Source organism: Dendrobates tinctorius, unplaced genomic scaffold, assembly GCF_039654945.1.
Source record: "Dendrobates tinctorius isolate UK_male_01 unplaced genomic scaffold, ASM3965494v1 ptg000063l, whole genome shotgun sequence".
Classification (NCBI taxonomy): Eukaryota; Metazoa; Chordata; class Amphibia; order Anura; family Dendrobatidae; genus Dendrobates; species Dendrobates tinctorius.
The window spans coordinates 31,045,597-31,059,790 of record NW_027361731.1 but is presented as its reverse complement, the minus strand read 5'-3'; positions in this window follow the sequence as shown (position 1 = coordinate 31,059,790).

Here is a 14,194-nt window from a genome sequence, read left to right as displayed (position 1 = left end):
ACCCTACCTTCCTGACCCACTCCGCCCTCCAGACACACACCCATGTTCCTGACCCGTTCCGCCCTCCAGACACACACCCTACCTTCCTGACCCACTCTGCCCTCCTGACACACACCATACCTTCCTGACCCACTCTGCCCTCCTGACACACATCCTACCTTCCTGACCCACTCTGCCCTCCTGACACACACCCTACCTTCCTGACCCACTCCGCCCTCCAGACACACACCCATCTTCCTGACCCACTCCGCCCTCCTGACACACACCCTACCTTCCTGACCCACTCTGCCCTCCTGACACACACCCTATCTTTCTGACCCACTCTGCCCTCCTGACACACATCCTACCTTCCTGACCCACTCTGCCCTCCTGACACACACCCTACCTTCCTGACCCACTCCGCCCTCCTGACACACACCCTACCTTCCTGACCCACTCTGCCCTCCTGACACACACCCTATCTTTCTGACCCACTCTGCCCTCCTGACACACACCCTACCTTCCTGACCCACTCCGCCCTCCAGACACACACCCATCTTCCTGACCCACTCTGCCCTCCTGACACACACCATACCTTCCTGACCCACTCTGCCCTCCTGACACACATCCTACCTTCCTGACCCACTCTGCCCTCCTGACACACATCCTACCTTCCTGACCCACTCCGCCCTCCTGACACACACCCTACCTTCCTGACCCACTCCGCCCTCCAGACACACACCCATCTTCCTGACCCACTCCGCCCTCCTGACACACACCCTACCTTCCTGACCCACTCTATCTTTCTGACCCACTCTGCCCTCCTGACACAGACCCTACCTTCCTGACCCACTCTGCCCTCCTGACACACACACACCATACCTTCCTGACCCACTCTGCCCTCCTGACACACATCCTACCTTCCTGACCCACTCTGCCCTCCTGACACACACCCTACCTTCCTGACCCACTCCGCCCTCCAGACACACACCCATCTTCCTGACCCACTCCGCCCTCCTGACACACACCCTACCTTCCTGACCCACTCCGCCCTCCAGACACACACCCATCTTCCTGACCCACTCCGCCCTCCTGACACACACCCTACCTTCCTGACCCACTCTGCCCTCCTGACACACATCCTACCTTCCTGACCCACTCCGCCCTCCTGACACACACCCTACCTTCCTGACCCACTCCGCCCTCCAGACACACACCCATCTTCCTGACCCACTCCGCCCTCCTGACACACACCCTACCTTCCTGACCCACTCTATCTTTCTGACCCACTCTGCCCTCCTGACACAGACCCTACCTTCCTGACCCACTCTGCCCTCCTGACACACACACACCATACCTTCCTGACCCACTCTGCCCTCCTGACACACATCCTACCTTCCTGACCCACTCTGCCCTCCTGACACACACCCTACCTTCCTGACCCACTCCGCCCTCCAGACACACACCCATCTTCCTGACCCACTCCGCCCTCCTGACACACACCCTACCTTCCTGACCCACTCCGCCCTCCAGACACACACCCATCTTCCTGACCCACTCCGCCCTCCTGACACACACCCTACCTTCCTGACCCACTCTGCCCTCCTGACACACACCCTATCTTTCTGACCCACTCTGCCCTCCTGACACAGACCCTACCTTCCTGACCCGCTCCGCCCTCCTGACACACACCCATCTTCCTGACCCACTCCGCCCTCCTGACACACACCCTACCTTCCTGACCCACTCTGCCCTCCTGACACACACCCTATCTTTCTGACCCACTCTGCCCTCCTGACACAGACCCTACCTTCCTGACCCGCTCCGCCCTCCTGACACACACCCTACCTTCCTGACCCACTCCGCCCTCCAGACACACACCCATCTTCCTGACCCGTTCCGCCCTCCAGACACACACCCTACCTTCCTGACCCACTCTGCCCTCCTGACACACACCGTACCTTCCTGACCCACTCTGCCCTCCTGACACACATCCTACCTTCCTGACCCACTCTGCCCTCCTGACACACACCCTACCTTCCTGACCCACTCTGCCCTCCTGACACACACCCTACCTTCCTGACCCACTCTGCCCTCCTGACACACACCCTACCTTCCTGACCCACTCCGCCCTCCTGACACACACCCTACCTTTCTGACCCACTCTGCCCTCCTGACACCCACCCTACCTTCCCGACCCACTCTGCCCTCCTGACACACACCCTACCTTTCTGACCCACTCTGCCCTCCTGACACACACCCTACCTTTCTGACCCACTCTGCCCTCCTGACACCCACCCTACCTTCCTGACCCACTCTGCCCTCCTGACACCCACCCTACCTTCCTGACCCACTCTGCCCTCCTGACACACCCTACCTTTCTGACCCACTCTGCCCTCCTGACATCCACCCTACCTTCCTGACGCACTTTGCCCTCAGATTTACTCTGCCCATTCGATGCACTCCGCCTACAGACACACTCTGCCCACCCAATGTACTTTCCACCCACTCAACACACTCCACTCACCCAACACAGGCCGTGCTCCTGACGCAGTCTGCCCACCTGATGAACTCCTGCTCTCCTGACATACATCCCGCTTTCCTGATGCGCTCCGCCCACCAACACACTCCGCTTTCTTGACACACTAATCCCACCTGACACTCCTCCCGACATTCAGCTTTCCTGACACACTCCGCCCTCCTGACTCAGCTTTCCCAACCCACCGACGCTCTCAACACTGTAATAGGGGCACAAGCGGTGGGATACCAAGTCTTTGAGAGACACAAGGAGCTGTAATAAATGTTCTATCTACTATACAGTGTGCTGCCTCTCCTCACTACGCAGACCTGTACTATCTACTGTGCCATACGCTGCCTCTCTGTACTACGGACCCATTATCTACTGTATAGTGTGCTGGCTTTCTATACTGCACAGACCTGTACTGTTTACTGTGCCATATGCTGCCTCTATACATACCTGTTATCTACTGTATAGTGAGCTGCCTCTACACACTGCACAGACCAGTATTGTCTACTGTACAGTATTGCTGCCTCCCACCACTGCACAGACCTGTAGTATCTATTGGGCAGTGCACTGCGTCTCTATACTGCACAGACCTGTTATCTACTGTTCAGTGCGCTGCCTATCCACGGAACACAGGCTTGTGTATAGTGTGCTGCCTCTCCTCACTTCACAGACTTGTATTATCTAGTGTATAGCACAGTGCTTCTCCATAAAACACAGTGCCAAAAATCGCAGCCTGGGAAGTCGCACAGATCCACCCTCTGCGATCTTTGTGTTTAACAGATCTCTGCTGCCCCCTATTGTCCGGACAATTACCCGACTACTTCCACTAAGAGACCGGTTTTCAAAAAACTAATAGTGAGCGTATGGTATATACCCCTTCAGATTCCAACACATGGAACATATGTATATACCCCAGTACTGTCACCGGTAACTCCACGATGACAAAAAAAACACTACTCTCTGCCACCACCAGTCATATTTATATGGGTTGACTGGAGGACTAGTAGGTAGCCTATGGTTTCAGGGTGCGGGTTACAGAACAAAAGGAACAAAACCATTACATTTTATATTCAATTCAATACTATAGGGAGTGTTTATAATAAAATAAACAAATAATATTACAAAGGGGACAAAACAATACAGATCACAGAGATGATTCAGTTTAGCCAAAGGAGAGCACTTCGATTGGAGACATTCAGTGAACTGGATTCATGCATACACTGATATGTATCTCACTACAGGAACAAAGGTCATAATGTGTCTTTTATCAGCACCTGATTTATACCCACACACACCCACATGATGACCTCATGTGGGCCAGGTCGTGGGATGTCCTCATCCCTTCAGGATTTTATGAAATTCCCAACTTATGTGATATCTTCGTTCCTGATGATCGCAGAAGTTCGAGATCACTGCCAAATTTTTTATTGGGATTTTACCGTGACTCAGAGACCAAACATGACAGGGTTGTTGTCAGTGATCTGTCCACTATTGATTTGTGGCTTATAGGCAAGGGTCACAGTTATGAAAAAATATGCAACTTCATACTCGATTCATCTGGAAGCTGAAAATGTATGCCCCATCAATATTGGATTTATATAACACCCAAAATTCATAATTTTCTTTCAGAGACCTAAGTCTGGGGGGAGGACAATAGCTTCTTCCACTTCTTGGTCTATGTGTAAACACATGTACCTTTGTTATCCAACCCTCTGAAAACACCTTTCCTGCCTTAATCACCTATCCAATCTATATATCTTTGTCTACGCCCAATAGACATCCTCGTTGGCACTGCCAGGGTATTTTACTTAAAAAGGAGCTACCGGCATGTTATCGTATATAATCGCGTATAAGCTGAGATTTTCAGCCCATTTTTTGGGGCTGAAAGTCCCCCTCTCGGCTTATACAAGAGTCATATACCAGGGGGTCGGCAGGGGAGGGGAGCGGGGGTGTCAGATCATACTGACCCCCCCCGCTACATCTCTGCAGCCCCCCCGCTTCTCCCACAGTCCCCCTTTCTTCCTTCAGTGGTCATGTGGTACCGCTCATTAAAGTCATGAATATGCGCATATTTATGACTTGAATGAGCGGTACCACATGACCGCTGAAGTAAGGAAAGGAGACCATGGGAGAAGTGGGGGGAGGGGGAGCTGCAGAGACCACGCCAGGAGGGGGTAAGTATATGCTATATTCACCTGTCCCCGCTCCAATGCTGCTCGCCACTGTCTGCCACGTCCTCTGTCAGTGACGTTCAGACAGCAGAGGGAGTGGTGACGTGGCTAGTGCGTGCCACGCCCTCTGCTGCCTGAACTGTCACTGACAGAGGACGCGGCAGACAGTGGCGAGCAGCGTTGGACCGGGGACAGGTGAATATCTCAGGTGCCGGGGCCCTGAGCCAACGGTGACACCGGCACCTGGCCCCCAGCGTTGGAGAGGTATGTCATTTTTTTATCAGCAGCAGCGGCGGTGGCAGCATATGGGGGCATAATGTATGGAGCATTTTATGGGGGCATAATCTATGAAGCATTTTATGGGGGCAGCATATGGGGGCATAATATGTGGAGCATTTTATGGAGGCATAATCTATGGAGCATCTTATGGGGCAGCATATGGGGGGGCATAATCTATGGAGCAGCATATGGGGGGCATAATCTATGGAGCAGCATATGGGGGCATGATCTACGGAGCAGCATATGGGGGCATAATCTACAGAACAGCATATGGGGGCATAATCTATGGAGCATCTTATGGGGCAGCATATGGGGGCATAATCTATGGACCAGTATATGGGGGACATAATCTATTGAGCATCTTATGGGGCATTTTATAGGGGCATAATCTATGGAGCATCTTATGGGGCAACATACGGGGGCAAAATCTATCGAGCAGCATATGGGGGCATAATGTATGGAGCATCTCATGGGGCATATTCTATGGAGCATCTTATGGGGGCATAATCTATGGAGCATTTTATGGGGCATATTCTATGGAGCATCTTATGGGGACATAATGTATGGAGCATCTTATGGGGCCATAACCTTTATGGAGCAGCATATGGGGCAAATTATTCTATGGAGCATCTTATGGGGCCATTATTAACCGTTGTGCAGCATTATATGGGGTGTATTTGGTATGGAATATCTAATGGGGCCATCATGAACTGTATGGAGCATTATATGGGGCTCCTGATTCAATATAGATATTCAAAAACATTTAACCTACTGATGTCTCAATTAATTTTACTTTTATTGGTATTTTTTTTTATTTTTGAAATTTACCAGTAGCTGCTGCATTTTCCACCCTAGGCTTATATGCGAGTCAATAAGTTTTCCCAGTTTTTTGTGGCAAAATTAGGGGGTCGGCTTATACATGGCTCGGCTTATACACAAGTATATACGGTAATTAAGATTGTCACTACCCAACTTTACCCAGTATCCTACTCCTTTATGACCATTGTACCAGTCTATTTCTAAGAGACACAGGAATCAGCTCTTGGTTCTGTACTGGAAATCTGTGTGAGAGTGTAGGAGGGAGGGTGGTGAATGCCGCCATGACGAGTTCTTAATATTTTCTATGACACCACCCTCATTTTGAGGTAGTGTGGGGTGCTAATTCACAGATCGCCCCTCAAGACCAGCTTACAGCCCACCCTTCCTGGATTTAACAATACCCTATCCTTCTGGGATTCAGAGATTGGCTTCTCTGAGGGGCTACTCAGCACCACCAGAGAGATCTGACTAGAGGTAGGCAGAACTGACTCTAAGGACCCAACCTCACAGGAACCCTCTGGCACCTGCCCTGAGTAAGTCATTGGTCCTATTGTCCCTCTGGATGATGAGGGTCCAGAAGACAGGGCGTTAGCTGCGCTCTCAAGTCACATTCTGGGCTCTCGGGCTGCGGGTGACAACGTCTACAGTAGGTAGGCTGTCTCCCCGGGGGATAACAACATTTTCCCATTTGTCTGACAGGCTGCAGACTCAACTTTCCCACCACCCTGAGTGACTGTGAATACTACTGTAAGGAAACGACAAGAGCCGGGGGATACGGATATCCCCCCGCCATCACCAATCTGTGACGGCGCTTACACAGTCACATTTAGGCCTTGGTTTTAGCGATCCCTAGATGTTTAGCCATCGGAATCTCATGTGTGATCAACAACAATTCCGCCCTGAACGGATAGGGTACCACTAACTGTCGGTCCCTGGGCCACGCCTCTGGTGAACCCTGCTGGACCATTACCCGGTACAGCCGCCCCTGGTCCCAGACCACCACTCAGTCTGACTCCATGGGAGGCTGTGCCACCTGCTCCTTAAGAGCTTTCAGGCTGTCGTCAGCTTCTAACACCGCCTCAAACCCCTGACTAGACGTGGCCAGAATAGAAGAAACTGTCACATCTTCCGTCAGTTCCTCGGGACCAGGGCCGGACTGGGACTAAAATTCAGCCCTGGCATTTGAAGTTACACAGGCCCACTAGTCACATGGTGACTATATAATATCTTTGTACACTTGTAGGTTACAAGAAGTGAGAGGAGATTAACACGACTATATAACATGTAGTCACAGCTGTGCCCAGTATTTCAGCTCAGTCCTATTTATTGCTTTTAGTTGCAGTAATTCTCCCAAAGCTCTGTCCCCTTTTGTACGCACAGTGACAGAATTCCTGGCAGAACTGCTATCCATTGGGCAACCAGACCCCCTGGTCATAGCCGCCCCTATCATACCTCCCAACTTTTAAAGAAGGGAAAGAGGGACAAAGACTGCGGCGCACGCAGCACGCCGCTGCAAATTTTAGGCCATGCCCATCCACACCCATTTTGCAACTAGATACACCCATGTCCATGCCTAATCGCACCCATTTAGCACGGCTGATCACACTGACTGGTACTGAGGGCATAGTGGCTGGCATTATGGGCACACTGACTGGCACTAAGGAAGAGAGAAAACAGAGAGAGAGAGAAAAAAGAAAAAAGAGAGAAAGAAAGGAGAGCGAGAGAGAAAGAAGAAAGAACAGAGGGAGAAAGAAAGAGGGGAAAGAAAGAAAGAACAGAGAGAGACAGAAAGAACAGAGAGAGAAAGAAGAAAGAACAGAGGGAGAAAGAAAGAGGGGAAAGAAAGAAAGAACAGAGAGAGACAGAAAGAACAGAGAGAGAAAGAAGAAAGAACAGAGGGAGAAAGAAAGAGGGGAAAGAAAGAAAGAACAGAGAGAGACAGAAAGAACAGAGAGAGAAAGAAGAAAGAACAGAGGGAGAAAGAAAGAAGTAAAGAAAAGAAAGAAAGAACAGAGAGAAAGAAAGAGAGGAAAGAAAAGAAAGAAAGAGGGGAAGAAAGAACAGAGAGACAGAAAGAAAAAAGATTAGAATGAGAAAGAACAGAGAGAGAGAAAAAAAATGAGGGAAAGACAGAACAGAGAATGAGAAAGAAAGAACAGAGAAAGAAAGAAAAAGAGAGAAAGAAATAAAGAAAGATTCTATAAAGATACTATAGCAGCCCGGCTCCCATTGTAGTGCCCACCTGAGCCTCCCGCTGCAGGACATAACATGATCCGCTCACATGGCCGACATCCGCGATTCCAAGGCGATCTCGCTGTCTGTGCTGTCGGAGGAGGACACGGTGATGGATCTGAAGCATTCCTAGTTCCGTCACAATCTCAAGAAATTATCTCATTTCCGGTCAGCTTCCAGCACATCACTTCAGGTGGAACGTCATGTGTGTGTTTTAAAATGCTCCTCGGGGCTCTGCCGTGTACTCCTGTACCTGTGGGAAAAACCCGCTTTGTATGCTTCTTACACACTTGGCTCCGCTCCGTACATCCCGTACACATATGGCTCCACTCCGTACACACTTGGCTCCACTCCGTACACCAAGTACACACACGGCTCCGCTCCGTACACCTTGTACTCATGCAGCTTCGCTCCGTACACCAAGTACACACACGGCTCCACTCCGTACACCTTGTACTCACACCGCACCGTACACCTGAGTCCCGCTCCGTACACCTCGTACACACGCGGCACCACTCCGTACACCTCGTACACACGCGGCACCGCTCCCGTACACCTCGTACACACGCGGCTCCGCTCCCGTACACCTCGTACACACGCGGCTCCGCTCCCGTACACCTCGTACACACGCGGCTCCGCTCCCGTACACCTCGTACACACGCGGCTCCGCTCCCGTACACCTCGTACACACGCGGCTCCGCTCCCGTACACCTCGTACACACGCGGCTCCGCTCCCGTACACCTCGTACACACGCGGCTCCGCTCCCGTACACCTCGTACACACGCGGCTCCGCTCCGTACACCTCGTACACACGCGGCTCCGCTCCGTACACCTCGTACACACGCGGCTCCGCTCCGTACACCTCGTACACACGCTGCTCCGCTCCGTACACCTCGTACACACGCAGCTCCGCTCCGTACACCTCGTACACACACGGCTCCGCTCCGTACACCTCGTACTTACCTCATCCAGCACCATGACACCAGCACAGCAGAGTCTTGCAGACACCAAGAGACAGGGATGTGCGCACAGGACCTGTGATGAGGTCACAGGAGGGTCGGAGTCAGGGGGTCACATGATCAGGGGTCTGGACAAAGGCTCCTGATCATGTGACCCCTGACTCCTCCCCTCCTGTGACCTCATCACAGGTCCTGTGAACAGAGAAGAGAGCAGGCAAGCGATGCTGCGGGGGGGGAGGTCTCATGCTAGGGCGAGGATGGGGTGCGTGGGGGCTTATCTCCCTGCAGTGCGGGAGGGTTGGAAACTATAGCAACAGCCAGGCCAGTGGCCGCATCAGCTGGCAAGCGGCCCACAAGACAGTGGCCCAGCGGGAAAATGCCCGGTTGGTTATATTACCAGTCCGGGCCTGCTAGGGACCTGTCTCCTGGCCTCCGTCTGACTCGGCAGCCACTTAGTCGGAGGTGGGGAAGCCACCAGACCTTCTTGAGGTTACTTGGGTTCTGGAGCTCCAACTCCTGGTGACAGCTGCCACGACTGCTGCTGCGACTGTGGGTAGTGCTCGCGTCCCCTCAGCCCTTGACCAAGTCGTCGGGTCAGGCAGACTAATCTGGCCTTCTGACATCCCTGATGTGGGGAACTCCTGCCCTGGGCCCTTACCTGGTGGCTCCACATCTCCTTTGACACCCCCAATCCTCAGGGTCTGTTCCTCTCCCTGCAGTGGTTCTGAATTCAGCAGTCTGGACTCATCTAGGGGCCCTGCACCTCACAGCTCTGAGTCTCCCCCTCTGCAGCTTCATGCCCCTTCTCTCCCACTGGAGGACAATACATCCCAGCACACTGGCTGGTCATACCTGAGGGTATCTTCACACCTCTCTCCTGTCACAGCTGCCTTCCCTGTGCATGTAGTGTCAGTGTATGGGAAAGTTTGACATTTCGCTTCCCCTCCACAGCAGGAGGCACATTCAATACATCAACATCGACAGCATTAGCAGTGGACATTTCAAGACAGTCTATGGGAGCCGGACTTGAGGGTCCAGTGACCACATACTGAGACACTAGCCGCCCCAAGTCGGTCCTAAGCAAAACATTGGCGGGAATATTTGCCGATACCCCCACCTCCCGCATTCCCCTCCCGGAGCCCCAGTCCAAATACACCTTGTTGATGGGCAGCGCCTGTTTGACGCCTCCAATTCCAGAGATGGAAAGGGTTTTTCTGAGTACCAAATCCCGGCAGGACACCACCTCGAGACGCACAAGGGTCATCTCAGTGTAAGAAGAAGGAACGGACAGCGGGTACATGTTCTGTGCCGGGTCTGGAACTCTCGGGGCTTTCTCCACTGTTGCCCGGGGGAAAGCTAATGAGACCGGACAAATCTACACGTCTGGGAGTAGGCGGTAGCGCTAAGCGGCTGAAGCCACAGCGCGCGGAAGTACATAGTTTCGGCGGGAAGAGACAGCGCGCGGCAGGCAGACGTGAGTGCTCTGGCCCTCGAGTCCTGTCAGAGAGCAGATCCGCACCCGCAGATCATCATGGCGACTAGCAGTGTCGCCAGGAGAGATGTACAGGACACCCGAAGCGAGGTGCCAAACGCTCCGGGCTCGTGAGTACCGCGTACGCATCACTTCAGAGAGACTCAGTGTGGGACCATAAGCTGTGCCCTGATTCGCTCGTTTACGTCCACCGGTCTACGTTGAACCAGGAGAGCGTTGAGACCTGTACCCTCTTGGCTACATTAGTAAATGGACTAAAGGCTCAGCGAACGGTACCGGAAGCCAACTGCTGCCGCCAGAAGAAGAATCCTCGTTATCCATAGGAATTCATATCAGCATTGCGCCCGCCGTTGTGGGCGCCATCATCGGTTCAGCAACATCCGTGACCCATGATCTGACCTACACGATAAGTCAACCAAGAGAACTTCTGTTGTTATAGTTACTGCTATTTTCCCCCATCATATACCCTGTATTTAATCACCTGTTCCCGCCATAAAATTGCTTTATCACCCTGCGTGGAGTATTCCCCTGTTAACTAAATCCTTTAACCCTTGCTCTGCAACCACTGCCTCACTGCATCCCGCAATATGCTCACACTTGGCGTAGTTGACTAGTTGGTAGGATGCAGTCCCCGGGTACAGAGGAGACAGATCAAGCGGTCCTGGGTGCCCCAGGCATTGAGGAGGTAGACCAAGCGGTCCTGAGTGCTCCAAGGGCTAGTATACCACTGGGGGCAATGTTGAATAACCTTCCAAAGTTTACAGGGAGCAATAGTCTGCTATGGGACTGGACTGAGCGGGTCAGGGGTATGTTGAGGATGCATCCCCTGACCCCCGCTATGGAGGCAGAGATTGCTATGAAGGCCCCTAGACAGAGAGGCGAGGAGCTCCATCATGTTTCGGCCTCCCATGTGTGAGATACCTTCACCAAGACGTTACAAATCCTAGAGGAGATGCATGGAGACCCCATGGACGTCGGAGAATTGTGCATGCGCTTGTTTATCTCTCTCTATCACCACCCTCTCCCACACATAAAACAGTGGATGGTTTCTGGGACGGGGCCTTATGGCGCTGGGGACACAGGGCCTTGAACTGTCCTGGTTGGTTGCAATGATGATATTGGCAGGGTTCCAACCCTGACCTGGAGAGGGGAGCAGAGGGGTGCGCCCCCTGCATTCTAGGGGATGGGAAAACAGGGGCAGGATTGGTCTTACCCCCTCTCCAGATGTTGCTGGCAGCCCTCTTGGCCTCAGGTGCCCTATTGTTGGCGTATTCATCCGCCAGGGAAGCGGTAGCAGAGGCCCCCCTTTGGTTTCTGGTCACAGAGGAACTGCAGGAGGTCCTCAGGGAAGTTCCACAGGTACACAGGATGCAGCGACGAGCCGGAGCAAGCTTAAATTCAACCTTTATATATGGATTATATGAATAACAGTTAAGCTGACAATAGTTTTCCACGCAGGGAAGTTAGACAATAATACACAAATAACCCGATATAAGACTACTTGGCAAGTGCCGGCAACTAGATGGCCGCGATATGGCCGACTATCGAGTCCTGAAACTATAATTAACAACCAACGGAGTGTCACTTATCCTTCTCTGATGTCCTGCAGAGATGTTGTCCAGGAGGTGTCCATTCGTTCGGTGTCTCAGCCGCTGGGCCCAGCCGACGAGGAGTGTTTGGAGGCTTCGAGCGTTCCTACATCTAGGTGCAGAGGGGGGCGCAACAGGCCCCAGAAGAGTTTCCCAGCATCGAGACCGCCCCTCTCGGAGGCGAGGTGGTGGCAGCCGCAGACCTTGATGGACAGGCTGCAGCCGCGGGACCGAGCCGGGCAATGGTGGCTGCGGATCTCAGTGTCTGGGCCGCAGTCACTGTGTGGAGCGTGGCAGTGGCGGCCGTGGGTGGCAGCGTACAGGCCTCCCACTCGGCAGCTTTACGGCATTCTGCAGCCTCCTGCTCTGCCTGGCATTCCCACACTGCCAGGACTTCGTCACAGGTGGCCTGGTCCTGAGCCGTGAGACTGGCCATAGCCGCTTGCAGCAGGGCATGCAATCCCGCTTGGCTGGGGAGGTGAGGGGAAGTCCACTGCAGGACTGAGCAAAGGTGGCAGGCTCCTTGGGGAACCTTGGCTGGACTCCCCATTGCCTTGAACAGCACAATCATCCACCTCCTCCCCATCGACCATAGCCTTGGCTATTCCCTGGGTTTGGGACCTGGTGCCACTGGCCATCCTTGCACTCTTTGGTAACTGACACAGAGCTGCGACCCATGTACCTACACACCTTATATTATTTGCAGTCTCACAGTCTAGTACTGGGCTTTAGACCCCAGCAGCAATACTATTATCTTGATCCCACCACTTGTAAGGTAAACACGAGAGTCGGGGAATATGGACATCCCCCCACCGTCACCAATTTGTGACATGCTCACAGTCGCCGCTCTCTGCCACCCCCTTACCCTCAGGTCAGTCAGGGAACTGCACCTAGGATAAGTAGTCGCCGCAGAGGTTGCCCTATCACATACTGGTTATTGGGGCACTCTGCTGGGAGGGCGGTATATACTGTATATCACCAGTCCCAGTCCAGGAATATATATATCTATATAAACCTCCGGTCCGTCACTGCCAGGATCCCCCAATAACCCCAGAAAGGTATGCTGCTACCAGTTCCTCATTAGATATAAGCCCGGTCCGTTAACGAGCTTATATCGGTCAGAAACCAACCCCAGGTAGCGTGTAAGCACTACCTGGACTCACGGGTTTCAAGATAAAAGAGCAGCCCAAAATTAATGGATATTTTAATTGCTGAAAGGTGCGCTAGATACTACAAATATACAGAGTAATATACAGATATTACAGCCAGAGGTAGAGATAAAAGTAGGGTGCAGGTTGGGATTGCAGTTAGCGATATGTGTCACGTTACCGTTCTTATCACTTTCGAATGAAGTGAAGCTCTCGTATCTTCTTAGTTTGTGGACCGTCTCCACACGCGATGTGGCTTCCATGGCAGAACAAAAACGAAGGCTAAAGGTGTGTAGCTACTTTTTAGCCCTTAGCGCGCCCCCCTCGCATATTCTCCACGACCCTTCTGGGTTTGACTGAAATCTCCTCCATTGACCTCCTAGCTGAAGTAATTCCCAATATCTAGGATGGCTCACAACTTCCTAGTGAGAGGTCCAAATGGGACAACTGACGTCTCAACGGGTTTGTTGGGGCTGGACCGATATGGAGAGTCCAAACTTATGTCGGCTAAGTGGTTCTGGAGAGCCCGTCTCGATAGTTCGGTACCCGCGACAGCTAGAGAAAGATGAGAAGCAGGGGTGCGTGCAGAGGGCTCTCAGCGTTCTGGTAGTATATTGGACTTACCCCTGAGATACACGGTACTCTCATAATTCATCTCTGGGTGTCGGTGACGCTCGGTCTGGAGCTTCCAGTGATGTTGGCCGCCTTGCACAAAAGACAGCAGGGGGATCCCAGCTCTGCTCCTCCTCGCCTTCATTAACACGTGGCCTCTAATTCTCTGGCCATTTCGCAAAGTTCTGTTCTATTGGGAAATTGTATACTTATCCCAAGGGTAGGGGCCATAACCATGCTGTGAAGGGAGATCTCTGGATAGTCTATGGCAGGGTTCCCCAACTCCAGTCCTCAAGGCCCACTAACAGGTCATGTTTTCAGGATTTCCCTTGTATTGTACAGGTGATGCAATTATCACCTGGGCAATACTAAGGAAATCCTGAAAA